Source organism: Peromyscus maniculatus, chromosome 22 (assembly GCF_049852395.1).
Source record: "Peromyscus maniculatus bairdii isolate BWxNUB_F1_BW_parent chromosome 22, HU_Pman_BW_mat_3.1, whole genome shotgun sequence".
NCBI classification, from domain to species: Eukaryota; Metazoa; Chordata; class Mammalia; order Rodentia; family Cricetidae; genus Peromyscus; species Peromyscus maniculatus.
Window position 1 is genome coordinate 22,570,241 of NC_134873.1, and position 12,276 is coordinate 22,582,516.

Here is a 12,276-nt window from a genome sequence, read left to right on the forward strand (position 1 = left end):
AATATACTTCAGAATAATTTTCTGAATCTTGTCATTTAGCCATTTAACAAATAACAGCTTCCCGGGATAATGAGATTCCAAGGTTGTTTCGATGTTTCTGTCCCCTTCCTGAACATGTTGCTTCTAAATGATTAGGGACGTATTTCATCCCAATGTTTCTCTTGCCTGGAAGTGTCCCTTGAGAATGTATACGCAGGCCTGCACCGGTAATGGACGGCAGCAAGCTGTCCTGGTTGTGAGCGACTACATGGGTTTTGGTTCCAGAGCTGGCCTGAGTTCTGGTGACCAGGATTTTCTGGATTCTCATGATCTCCCGTCATGACAAGAGATGCTTTGCTAAGTGATAGGGACAGAATTAAAAGGGTGAACCCTTGCCATGTGCAGTAAAAGGAATGGTAAGAAATGTGGCTGGTTTGGGTTGGGGAGATGGTTCCCCGGGTGAAGCGTAGGTTGTGTAAGTGTGGGGAGCCAAGCTGATATTCCCAGAAGCCTCAGAAAACCAGCCAGGTACAGACAGAGTACCACGCATGCTTCCAGCACACTCACCAAGGCATGAGAGGAAGAGATAGGAAAGTCCTTGGAAAGCTTGCCTGTCACCAAGTGTCGCCTAGTCTGGCACACACGGATGTGAATGAGACCCTGCCTCAAATAAAATGGAAGATGAGACTACCCTGTGACCTCTGCCTGTGCACTGTAGTACAAGCACAGCTACACTCTCATAGCATGCGCGCACACGCGCGTGCACCCACACACACACACACACACCCCCCCACACACACACACACAGAGAGAGAGAGAGAGAGAGAGAGAGAGAGAGAGAGAGAGCGCACTGAGGGAGATAGACAGGGACAGACAGAAAGAGACAGAGAGAGATTGTTAAAAAGAAATGTGATTTTCTTAAATGAAGAGGCTGGACTCATAAACCAACAAAGTATATTCTGGTGAGAAGATGGTGTATGTGTTTCAGGACATTCATTTTCATTCATCACCGGAGTGGGAAGAGCTCAGACTCAAGATGGGACAGACCGTTGCCAGGAATACAGAAGCTAAGCAGCGGGGTATCCCAGGGAAGGTACACCATAGGTACTGTAGAAGCAGGCTCTCCACCGCTGCCCTGCATCTCACTAGACAGAAACGCCCTTGGTTGGGTCCCAGTGAAAGCAGCTTTAAGTGCTGCACTGTGCCCCTGCAGCATTGAAGGAGAGCTCTGGTTTGGCTTCCTTGCAAATGCAAACCAATGGTCCCATTATCAATGATGCTCCTGGTGCCAGCAGAGAAGGAGCTACACTCTGCAAACTTTTGCTTCTCTCTCTCTCTCTCTCTCTCTCTCTCTCTCTCTCTCTCTCTCTCTCTCTCTCTCTCTCTCTCTCCTCCCTCCCTCCCTCCCTCCCTCCCTCCCTCCCTCTCCCCTCCCTCCCTCTGGCTGTTGAAGCTACTTCTGACTCAAAATCCCTCCCCTCGTGCATCCTCCACCCCACCCGCTCACCCTCCCACTTGTCCACTGCCTCTTATTTCTGCTTCCACCTTCAGCCTTCACCCTAGACACTCTGACCTGCCTTTCCTCTCCTTTTGCTAAATTTAGAGGAGAGCTGTCTCCCCGGTGTGAGAGGTTGGGGGCTGTGGCAGCAGGGTACCCGAGCTCATCTTTCCTTGGCTGTCGGCAGTGAGGGAAGGACAAATGTCAGGAAGACCTGCTGGCTGGTCGCCCTCCCCCGCCCCCCCTCCCCATATCAGCTCCTCAGCTGAGTCTCTTGACAGGCAGGGTAAGAGGAAGAGGGCACGGGGACCTTTGAAGTTTGGCTGCCTGTCACCAGAGCTCAAAGAGACCGAGGGCTTGTCAGAGCACAAGTCACTAGGGCTCTTCCCCTTTCCCAATTAATTCAGTTGGCTCCAGAAGGAAGAGATTGTGATCTGCCCAGAGCCGAGGCACGGGCTCAGCTCACTGGTGCGACGCTGCAGCATCTTAAATCCTCAAGTGCTGGACCATAGCCATGGCACCAAAGTTTACTCAGCCCTCTTAGGGCAGCTTCCCCTGAACACCAGCCCCAAAGGAAGCGTGTAAAGATTCCCTTCTCTTGGTCTCACCCTTGGGCTATATACTTGTTGATCAAAAAAAAAATTAGGAATCCTGGCCCTAGATCTTCCTCCTTCTTTGGGTTTACTTTTTCCCATCCCCCAAGGCTACCTGCAACCCACATACCAGTCATTTGTAATAGGGTGATCAATCTCATGCAACTTCTGGGAATATATGGGAAGGAAAAGCATAGCTTCTCTTGGAGGTTGGGTTAAGAAAACAGAGCGGAATGAAGATGAACAAAGTACAATGTGTGTGCTTTTGGAAATGCCACAAAGAACTCCATTGCTCTGTGTGCCGTCCTCGCCACTTTTCCCGTTGCTGTGACAGCACACCTAACAAAAGTAACTAGGAAAGGCTTTGTTCTGGCTCAGCATCTGAGTGTCTACCATATCTTGTCAGGGCCATGACGGCAGGAGCCTGAAGCGAGTGATCACGTGGCATGTACAGTTAAGAAACAGAACTAGATGAATGGTATGACTCAGTTCACTTCCTCCTTTTCATTCAGTCAGTTCAGGACTCCAGACCAGAGAATGGCAGCACTCAAACTCAGCTAACGCCTTTCCCTCTCAATTAGCCCAATCTAGAAACTCCCTCAGAGTCATGGCCAAAGGTTTATTTCTATAGTAATTTCAAATTCCTTCAAGTTTGATGATCAAGATCAACCATTGCATATGCCGAATGAAAACATTGGTACGGTTGTCAGAAGAAGATCTGGGACCCCAAAGCAAACACCAACCACATTTTGCCCATTCTTCACCTTTATAATTAACAGTTTTGATTCTTAAACTAAAGTTGAACTGATGCTCATTTTGTGACCCCTGCCATCCAGTCCAGGGCATACTCACATTTATCAGTGTCTGCCCAACCCTCTGCCACCCCTGTTAGAGCTGCCTCAAATTACCCATAAGCAGCTAATGGCCAAGCCTGCATATTTCCAGGGTCTTCTCAATGAACATACAGAAGAATGGAATGGGGCCATGGGTTGGGTGGGGGAGCATCAGGAAGAACCCTGTTCTTGTTGCAGGAATGGTATTAAGTTGGCATCCAGAAATGGGTGAGAGGTCAAAAAGGAAATATGCCATGGTAAAAATCAGTCATGCCTTCAGCATCACTAAAGGAAGATTCATGGGAAAGACTCAAGGCAGAGCATCTGTGGGAAGAACATGGCATTTCTGCTCAAAAAGAATGTTATCATTTTAAGGGTAACAGCAGGCTGGGCTGGGCTGGGTAGATGGCACTGGTGTAGAATTCAGAAGTCTCAAGTTCTTCTGTGTGCTCTATCGCCAGTTAGCTGGATGGTTCTTAGTAAGTCCCTTTACCTCTTTGAGCCTTGATCTCTTGATCTATAAAAATGAGGGTCGTGCATGCCAAGTGCATCTCACAGGAATGATATGGGGACCGAGTTCAGTGGCAGATGGGGAAGAGCTTTGAAAGGTGTGATTTGGAAGCTGTTGGCTATACAGATTGTATTGGCAAGACAACATAAGGCCACACAGAAGGATTTTGGAGGAGAATTAAGCCTTTAAAGCCATAGACTGAAAGACAATGTGAAGTCAAGGAACCAGGTATAGTTCGGGTGGATATATAGGATGTGTGATGCTTTCATGGGATGCCTATACATGGATCCAGTTGTCCACATTCCAGAATTTAGCCTTGTATCACTAGTACTATTTCATTTGAACTTGGAGTAATCTAGTAAAGGACCATTTATTTATGTACTGTGTATGCCCAACTGCTCTAAAGAAATACAATGCATACAGGAAATTATAGAAGCCATGAACTGCTGAGGAGTGATATATAGCACATGTCAACATCCTATAGACCTAAATCTAAGGGCCCATTCTCGACCATGACTACCCTTTCTTAGTTTGACTTCAAATGAACTGTGCAGGGATGTCTGAGAAAATCACATGTAGAGTCATAAGCTGGTAAGTTAAGTGGGTTTTTTTTGTTTAGATTTCTCCCTAGAGCCATAGGTCCTGATAATATATCTGACCTTTGCCCATAAATAGTGACTGTGTATGGACCTGAAATGATTTGACTGGATTGACAACTTTATAATATGCCCAGGTACCAGGAAACTGGAGAAGTTGGGGCATTCCATGGGATAAGGAAGTATACATGCATCTAATAGAGTCATTGCTTCCTGAAGACAGTGGGTCCACAGAAGGCATTCAGTTGACAGCGCAGCTCAGTCATGTATGCCAGGACTAGCTGAAGGACTATCTAAGGATCACACTTATTCCTCTAAACGAAACGTCTCACCTCCAGCTAGAGGTCCAGACTGGGAACTGGCAAAGCAATGATAGATGACTGTTTTTCTTCCTGCCCTCATGACTTCCTTATTTGGTCTTCTTAACATATATTTTATTTCAACCTGGTGTTACTTAATGTGTGAAAACCAGCCTGAAGAACCAGCTCTTACACGGTAGAATCACTCATTGGTTCACTGTGGCTGAACACACAGCATGTTTCAGACAGAACAAGACATGGGGTTATGAGGAAGGGCTTTACCTGGTAAGGCAAGTGACTCCTGCTCATAGCAACATATGCAAAAATCTATCAACCGGGTCTGAGAGAAGAGCAAGAGTATCTAGAGAAGACCTCAGCAGAGGACACGGGTGACAGGCTCCACTGTGTCACCCTCAGTGGGGTAGAAGCTGCTGTTATTGTCACACTGTCAGGAAGAGGTACAGACTGTCCTTACCATGCAGACTATAGGGAGCTGCACCCTCCAGGACACATGGAAGCACACTCTGACTTTATGTCCTCATGGAGTGCAATGGAAATGAATATTTAAAGGTATGGTGTCATAAAACTGTGGGAAATGAGGGAAACACAAGCCTTTGGGGCCTGCTTGCTACACACGGCACCAGAATATGCACATTTACTGCTCCCCGACTGCTTTTTAACTCATTCACAGAAATGCCACACCCGCACACTGGCACTGTGCCCTTCACCCTTGAAGTTTAAAAGTCACAGAGAGAACTTCTAAAGGGTGGTGAGGTAAAGGCTTAGCCGCCACTGCTGGACCAGAAGGAGCCACTAGGAACCAGCACTGCCCAGCTGCCTGAAGCTACAATGAGGCATGCACCCTGGAACAGGAAAAGGATCAGGCCGCTCAGTGGACAGGGACCAGGCACAAGGATAACCTTTCCTGTTCCACTCTCTTATTTAAGTTAATTCTCATGGCAGTACTTGGGAAAATACTTTTAACTAGAGTTGTATAAGTAATGCTATATGTAATATGAATATGCTCAGGATTTATCTCTAGATTTATATATTAAACTACCAACCTTCTAAGTCCAGTATTTGACAGTACACAGACATACACACAATCACATACACACCCGTGCACATATGTACATACTTCTTTTACACTGGCACCTGCTATGATTACTCCTGTATGTATTTCAAGTGAAGCTTTTGTTTCGTCCTAACTCAGGCTACACCATTTGAACCATCCCAAAATGTAATGTTTCAATAGGACCAAGACTCCTGGAGGAAAGAAAGCCTGGTCTCCTGAAACCTTGCCAAGCCCACAGTCTCATCGGGAAAACCAGTGGCACCCTCCATCCTGGGCACTTCCGCTGTGAGTCAATGGCCATAGTGTTCTCTGGTCACTGAAACCTAAATCAGGAGGACACCCCCAGAATCTAGATCTAGGCCAGCCTTGTGAACAAGTAAATTTCACAGAGGTACAGAATAAAACTGAGAATCTGAAATCCCATCTCCCTCTCGGCAGCCCCATTAGGATGACGGAGAGCATCACCGTTGACCATGAAGTAGAAAGGCCTTTCGCCAGCCTCAAAATCTTTCCATGATACAAGATTCAAGGATGAAAACATGGTGCTTGTCATTCCTTGGTGGTAAGATCAAGGATGGCCCACAGGCAGAAAGGGAAGCCAAGACTATTAACCCCAAAGTCTTGCTCAGGGGGACCATGAGTATGAGTGAATACTGATTTTCAGATGCTGCGGGGGGGGGGGGGGGGTCATCTCAGAGCAGATTCTGTGTCCTTTGTTCAATTCAGCTAAAGCAGGATGGGACCCACTGAGCAATCAAACTCATTCTATCCATGGAGATGGACTTTCCCCTGGTGAAGCTTAGAGTGCATGGGTCAGACATGTAGGCCAGAAGATGAAGAATGTGAAGACAGAGATATTCAAGTTCTGAAATGCATAGCTAGGCAGAAACTTGACTCATCTTCAAAAAGAGAATTCTGACCTTGATACCCATGGCCTTCAACTCTGGAGAATTCTCACAACTATGCTAACAGAAGGAGAGCAGTCAATTTTTTTCCTTCTTTTGAGCTGTATGTCCTTAGCCACTGGCAAGTCACAGCCCATGGTCTTCTAGGAGGACGGAAGCACAGGACCAGTGTCACCCAGCAGCTGTGGAAATAGCCATCCTCTTAAGGACCGCAAACTTCCGATGTCAGGAAAATTATGCTGTCACAACCACAACAACAAAAATCCCGGTGATGCTGATGCAGCAGCAGCCAAAGGAAGAGTCCGGAGGGACAATATTTTCTTTTCTACACCCTCTGGAGCCTCCCCTAGTAGCACGCAACAGTTGTCTTTGAGGGAGAATGTAAGTGAGGGAACATGCTGGTAGGTTTGAGAAGTACTAATTTTCTTACTTTCTAGAATCATCACAGCTTTCTCGAGCTAGATGTGAATCTCCTGGTTTCCCACTCTGTGAATGCAGAGGAGCCATGTCCCCCACAGATTCCAACACCAGGCAAGGATGCAGTCAGGTAGCTAGAGTCCTGCACATGCACATGCGTGCGTGCACGCGTGCGCGCGCGCGCACCCACCCACCCACCCACACAGCAACAGAACTCTCAGGGTCATTTACTTTCTTTGCTTTGCTCCCCAAGTCAAGAGGACCACTTCCTGTTGTCTACTACACAGAATGCAAGCAAACTGTGTGCAGGAGGCTTTGAGGTCTTCCCTCACCATCTTCTTCCTCCCTCTTGCTTTCACATCATCACAGTGCTCACTAATGCTCCTTCAAAGATGGAGTCTGCAGACACCCACCGGGCGACTGTAGAACAACTGCGTGTGCTTGGGCTGTCTACCTGTCAGGCATCTATAGAGGGAGAGAAATGCAGAGAGAAAAAGCCTTGAGAGCAGGCGGGCATACACCGAGCATGGCAGGCCAGGCTTCCGTGAGCAAGCATTGTCCTCTGCCATCCTTCAGTGTCTCTGTCCTTTCTCTGCTCTGCTCGGTGCACAGGCCCAGAAAGGAGAGCTGTCAGAGTAAGACAGGCCTGGGCAGTGGGAAGGCAGCAGCGGCAAAACCATCTCCCTGCTACTGACGTCTTAATAATCGCCAAGTTCTCAAAGAAACTTCCAACTGCAAGGAAACTTCCAGACAAAATTAACTTACAGTGAAAAGCATTTACCTTGCAGTTCTTCTCCACGTGTACCTCATGACAGCATCATGAGCCTCCTGCCTTGAGTTGAAATCTTGTCAGCTTGTAAAGCAGGATGGAAGAGCTACTGCTAAGGAAAAGAAGAAAAAAAGTCAGTCAGCCTTCTAATTACGTCAGAACTTGCTAAGGAGGTCCATGGATCTTAGCCTGGACCCCAGTAATACCTAGGCCAAGCAGGGGCCTCTCTGCAACCAGAGCACTGATCACAGAATTCTTAGCTGCTCGGTGGCACCACTGACCCCTTAGGGTAGGGCCCTCTGTGATCATGGACCCCTCGGGATCTGGAAGGAAGGTGTCTATGGCCATTTATACTTGAGCAAGAAGAGGGCCAGATCTTAGCGTGAGGACACTTGGGGACTGCTTCCTCGGCTCACTGGCAAGGAGGACAGGGGTGGACTGAAGAAAACAGAGCTATGCCCTCCGTCCTTGGGAGCTTTTTAACCATAGCCTTTCTCTACCACACCGCCCTTTCTGAGTCTATCCCTCAACACCAAATCTTGAAGGCTTCTCAGAGCTCCGTTCATAGCCATCACCCAGAAAATGACCCTGGTTTTCCCTATGCGCTCTCTTTTTCCTGAATTGAACTCTGAGGCTCAGGTTCTGGCCCAGGAAGCCCTCTGGCCAGAAAGTGATCTCATCCTTAGCCTGTCTCTCTGCTCCACTGAGTGACTTCCCATAGGTATCACACACAAGCACAGAGGCAGGCCTGTGCTTCAGACCTGTGCAGGACAGAGGATGCATGGCTGGTCCCTCTGCCTGAGGCTTGGTAAGCAATGCACACGGAGGCCGGTGCCACTGTGACAGCTCCCCCTCCTAACCTGCTAGTTCTTAAAGTGTACAGCTTGCCAGCAGTGACAGGGGACAGGACCATGGTATTTGTCATCAAAATCACATCTACATCCTGTAGCTGATGTATTCCTGTGTCCGCCCGGCTCCTGCAGCCACTCAGACCCAAGTAAACACATAGAGACTTATATTACTTATGATCTGTATGGCCGTGGCAGGCTTCTTGCTATCTAGTTCTTATATCTTAAATTAACTCATTTCTATTCATCTATAAGTTGCCACATGGCTTGTGGCTTACTGGTACTTTACATCTTGCTTCTCATGGTGGCAGCTGGCAGTCTCCTGACTCAGCCTTTCACTTCCCAGAATTCTCCTCTCTGCTTATCCCGCATATATTATACTTCCTGCCTGGCTACTGGTCAATCAGCATTTTATTTATCAATCAATCAGAGCAACACATTCACAGCATACAGAAAGATATCCCCAGCAACATCCAGGACCCAGTGAGTAAAGAGCATGGTGCACAGGCATGAAGAGCTAGTGCACATCCCTAGAAGCCATGCAAAGGCAGGCAAATTACTATGTTCTATATTCCAGGTGTTCCTGCAAAGAGAGAGGAGACAGAGACAGAGAACCTGGGAAGTTTGTGAGCCAGCTAGCCTGACTTACCCAGCTCTACACAACAGCACAGAGACCCTGTCTTACCCAAGGTTAGAGGGTGGAAACCAACACCTGAGGTTTTTAACTGGCCTCCACTATCGCAGTTGCATACCTGCACTCTTACGTGTGCACACACATGTGCACATGCATTCAACTCCCCAGCTCCAGCTCTTACCCCTACCTATACTGAGGGCAGGGCAGTAGAACATGCCACTGAGTTGTGCTGGGAGATCCAGCAGCTCTTGTACCCACACGATGTTTCATCCTAGGAACCTGGGGGGCTTGCACTGGGCACAGGGCTCAGGCTGGGGCTAATTCTGAGGCTTCGATGAACGCTGGTCCATGAGGAGATTGAAGAGCAGGTACTAGCCAGCAAAGCTGGAGCACTGGGAGTAGACATGTAGCTCTGGCCACAACAGGGGTCTGGACAGAGTGCAGAACCCCAGGCAAACTGAGTGGCACCTCAGAACATCTGCTTCCCTGTTTTTACTTTTGAATGCGGAAGCAACTAGACACACATTAAGAGAAAACACCAACATGTGGTGCAAAAAAGAACATGGTCCAGACCTGGGATAGGTTTCAAGGGCTGTCACAGCCTGGATAACCCCGATTCAGAGCACAAGCACCACAGAGTTAGAGGCTCGGGGGTAACATCTGAAGGGGAGGGGACTACGCTGGACAACCATAAAGTGGCAGTGGGGGGAAAGCTACCCCCTCGACTAGACACTTGGGCGTGTGGAATCCTAACTGAGGTAAACAGTGAGCACTGGAGAGCAGAAAAGCCTGGAGATGGTGGTAGGGTGAGGTTAGCTCCAGTTGTGCGTTATCTTTTCCCAAGCCTGGACTCACGGATTTCATGGAGAGAGATCACCAAAGATCAGCATGCAGGGGGAGCAGTGCAGCATTCGGCCCGTGGAAGCCTGAAGAATAGCAGGCCTTCTTTCCCAGAAGTAGGTCGCTAAAAGCTCATAACTGCCTGAGGGCATAATAAGGAAAGGCCAGGCAGGGTTCTTCTATCAATATGTTCGCCAGCCTATGTCTGATTGTTTCCTCTGTGCAGTGATGCTGGGAGAGGAGAATGGTGAGGAGTGGGGATGTTAGGGTGATAAGGGTGGAACCATCATAGTGTGATAATGCTTCCCTTGTGGGAATGGACTGCAAGTTCTCCCCTACAGATGCTTCCTTCCCTTTTCTTCCTGCCTGAGGGAAGCCTTCACCAGAGGCCCAATAGACACCAGCACCGTGTTATTAAACTTCCAAAACCATGAGGCACAATTAACTTATTTATAAATCTCTCAGTCTCGGGTATCCTATTACAGCAATAGCACTGGAGAAAGAGAAAGTACAAGAAAGAAAACAATATATGCTAGCTTCAAAACTGCAGGAGCAAGGCTGGGGAGATAGTTTAGCTGGTAAACATTTGCCTGACTAGTACAAGGAGCTGAGTTTGGATCCCTGAGACCCATTTTAAAAAGCTAGGCATGGCAGTGTATGCTATCATTCCAGACATGGTAAGTTAGGAAGTGGAGATGGGCAGTTCCTTGAATGCTCTTGGGCCAGCTATTCTGGCTTGCCTGGCAAAGTTCCAGAACCTGTCTCAAACAGAAAGGCAGAAGACACCTGTATTAGTTATTTTCTTTAAACTCTCAAACCCTCTCCTAGTGACATACTTCCTCCAGAAGGTCACACCTTCTAAACCTATCACGAGGCACCACCAACTGGGGACCAAGTGTACAAATGCCCAAGATTATCGGGGACACCTCATTCAAACCACCACAACAACTAAGGACCAACTTCTGAGGTTGTCCTCTGTTGATGAGAATGGTCCCCATAATCTCATATATTTGAATGCTTGGTCCTCGACTGATAGGACTGTTTGGAAGGATTAGGCAGTATAGCCTTGTTGGAGGTGTGTCATTGGGGGTAGGCTTTTAGGTTTCAAAAGCCCAGGTCATTTCTAGTCTGTCTGGCTCGCTCTCTCTCTCTCTCTCTCCCTCTCTCTCTTTCTTCTTCATCCTTGTGGAGCAGATATAAGCTTTCAGCTACTGGTCCAGCCACATGTCTGCCTGCCTGATGCTATGCCCCCACCCCCATCATGATGGCCATGGACTTACCCTGTGAAACTCTAAGCAAAGTCTCAATTAAATGCTTTATTTTATAAGGGTTTTATAAATTGCTTTGGTATCTGTATTAGCCAGGGTTCTCTAGAAGAACAGAATATATAGAATGAAAGTATATATCCCATATATGTATATATAATGTATGTATATATATGTGATTTATTAGAATGACTTATAGGCTGTTGCCTAGCTAGTCCAACAATGGTTTTCTACCAATATTGGTCTAAGAATCTAGTAGTTGTTCAGTCCATGATGCTGGATGTCTAGTCTTCAGTATTCTCCAGAATCCCAAAAAAGCAGGCTTTAAGGCCAGTGAATAAATGGACTTGCCAACAAAGTGAGAGTAAGGAGGCAAAAAGAACAAGCTTCCTTCTTCCGTGTCCTTATACAGGCTACCAGTAGAAGGTGTGCCCCATATTAAAGGTAGATTACCCCACCTCAAAAGATCTAGATTAAAAGTTTGTCTTCTCACTTCAAATTATTTAAGAAAAAAAATTGCCCACAGGTGTGGAAACTGCATACATGAGGCAGAAAGAGCGAATTAGAAGTGGCTAGAGTCTTTAAACTCTGAAGACCACCCCCAGGGACAGTACCCAGATGCTTGGGTTTTAGTTACTTCCAGATGTAGTTGACAACCAAGAATAACCATCACAGCGTCTTCTTAACAGCAACAGAAAGGCAACTGTACATCTTCTCTCCTCCATGTTTACACCATGCATATGCATAACTGCACCCACTTGTTTCTCCATCTCTACAGGAACTCACAAATGCCCCACGTGGAAGATCAGAGCCAAGGAGGAGGGAGGCTCTAGATGCAAAGCAGGAACGATGGCCCGGGTGTAAGGCTGCTCCTGGGAACACGTGTTACATTTGACTGAGACATTCACAATCTCTTGCTAATGTGCTCTGACTTCAGTCCCATGGACAAGCTGAGTGGCCCCATGCTGGGTACAGAGGGGACCTTGGTGTGTATGTCTGTGTCTACACAGACATGGACAGACAACACCCCTGGCTTTGGCATTATCGTGGGTGTAACCCACAGGCTTTCTGCTGTCGTTTTCTGTAAACTTCTAGTTCCTCAGGAAAGCAAAAGCACAACCCCAAAGCTGTTTTCTTGAGCACTAAATTCTCAGCAGGTATCCTTGAGCTGGATTTGGTAGAAAAATTTCACCCTCCTGACATATAGAGTGGAG

The 12,276-nt window shown here is 47.4% G+C and overlaps 1 long non-coding RNA gene across 3 annotated transcripts in view; it reads right to left on the reverse strand.

Moving 5' to 3' along the window:
- LOC143270226 (uncharacterized) overlaps positions 1-12,276 on the reverse strand; it is a 351,249-nt gene that overhangs the window by 263,893 nt on the left and 75,080 nt on the right. For all 3 annotated transcript variants that reach the window (XR_013047275.1, XR_013047274.1, XR_013047273.1), the window contains exon 2: positions 7,488-7,587. This is a non-coding gene — a long non-coding RNA (uncharacterized LOC143270226). The remainder of the gene's footprint in view (positions 1-7,487; positions 7,588-12,276) is intronic.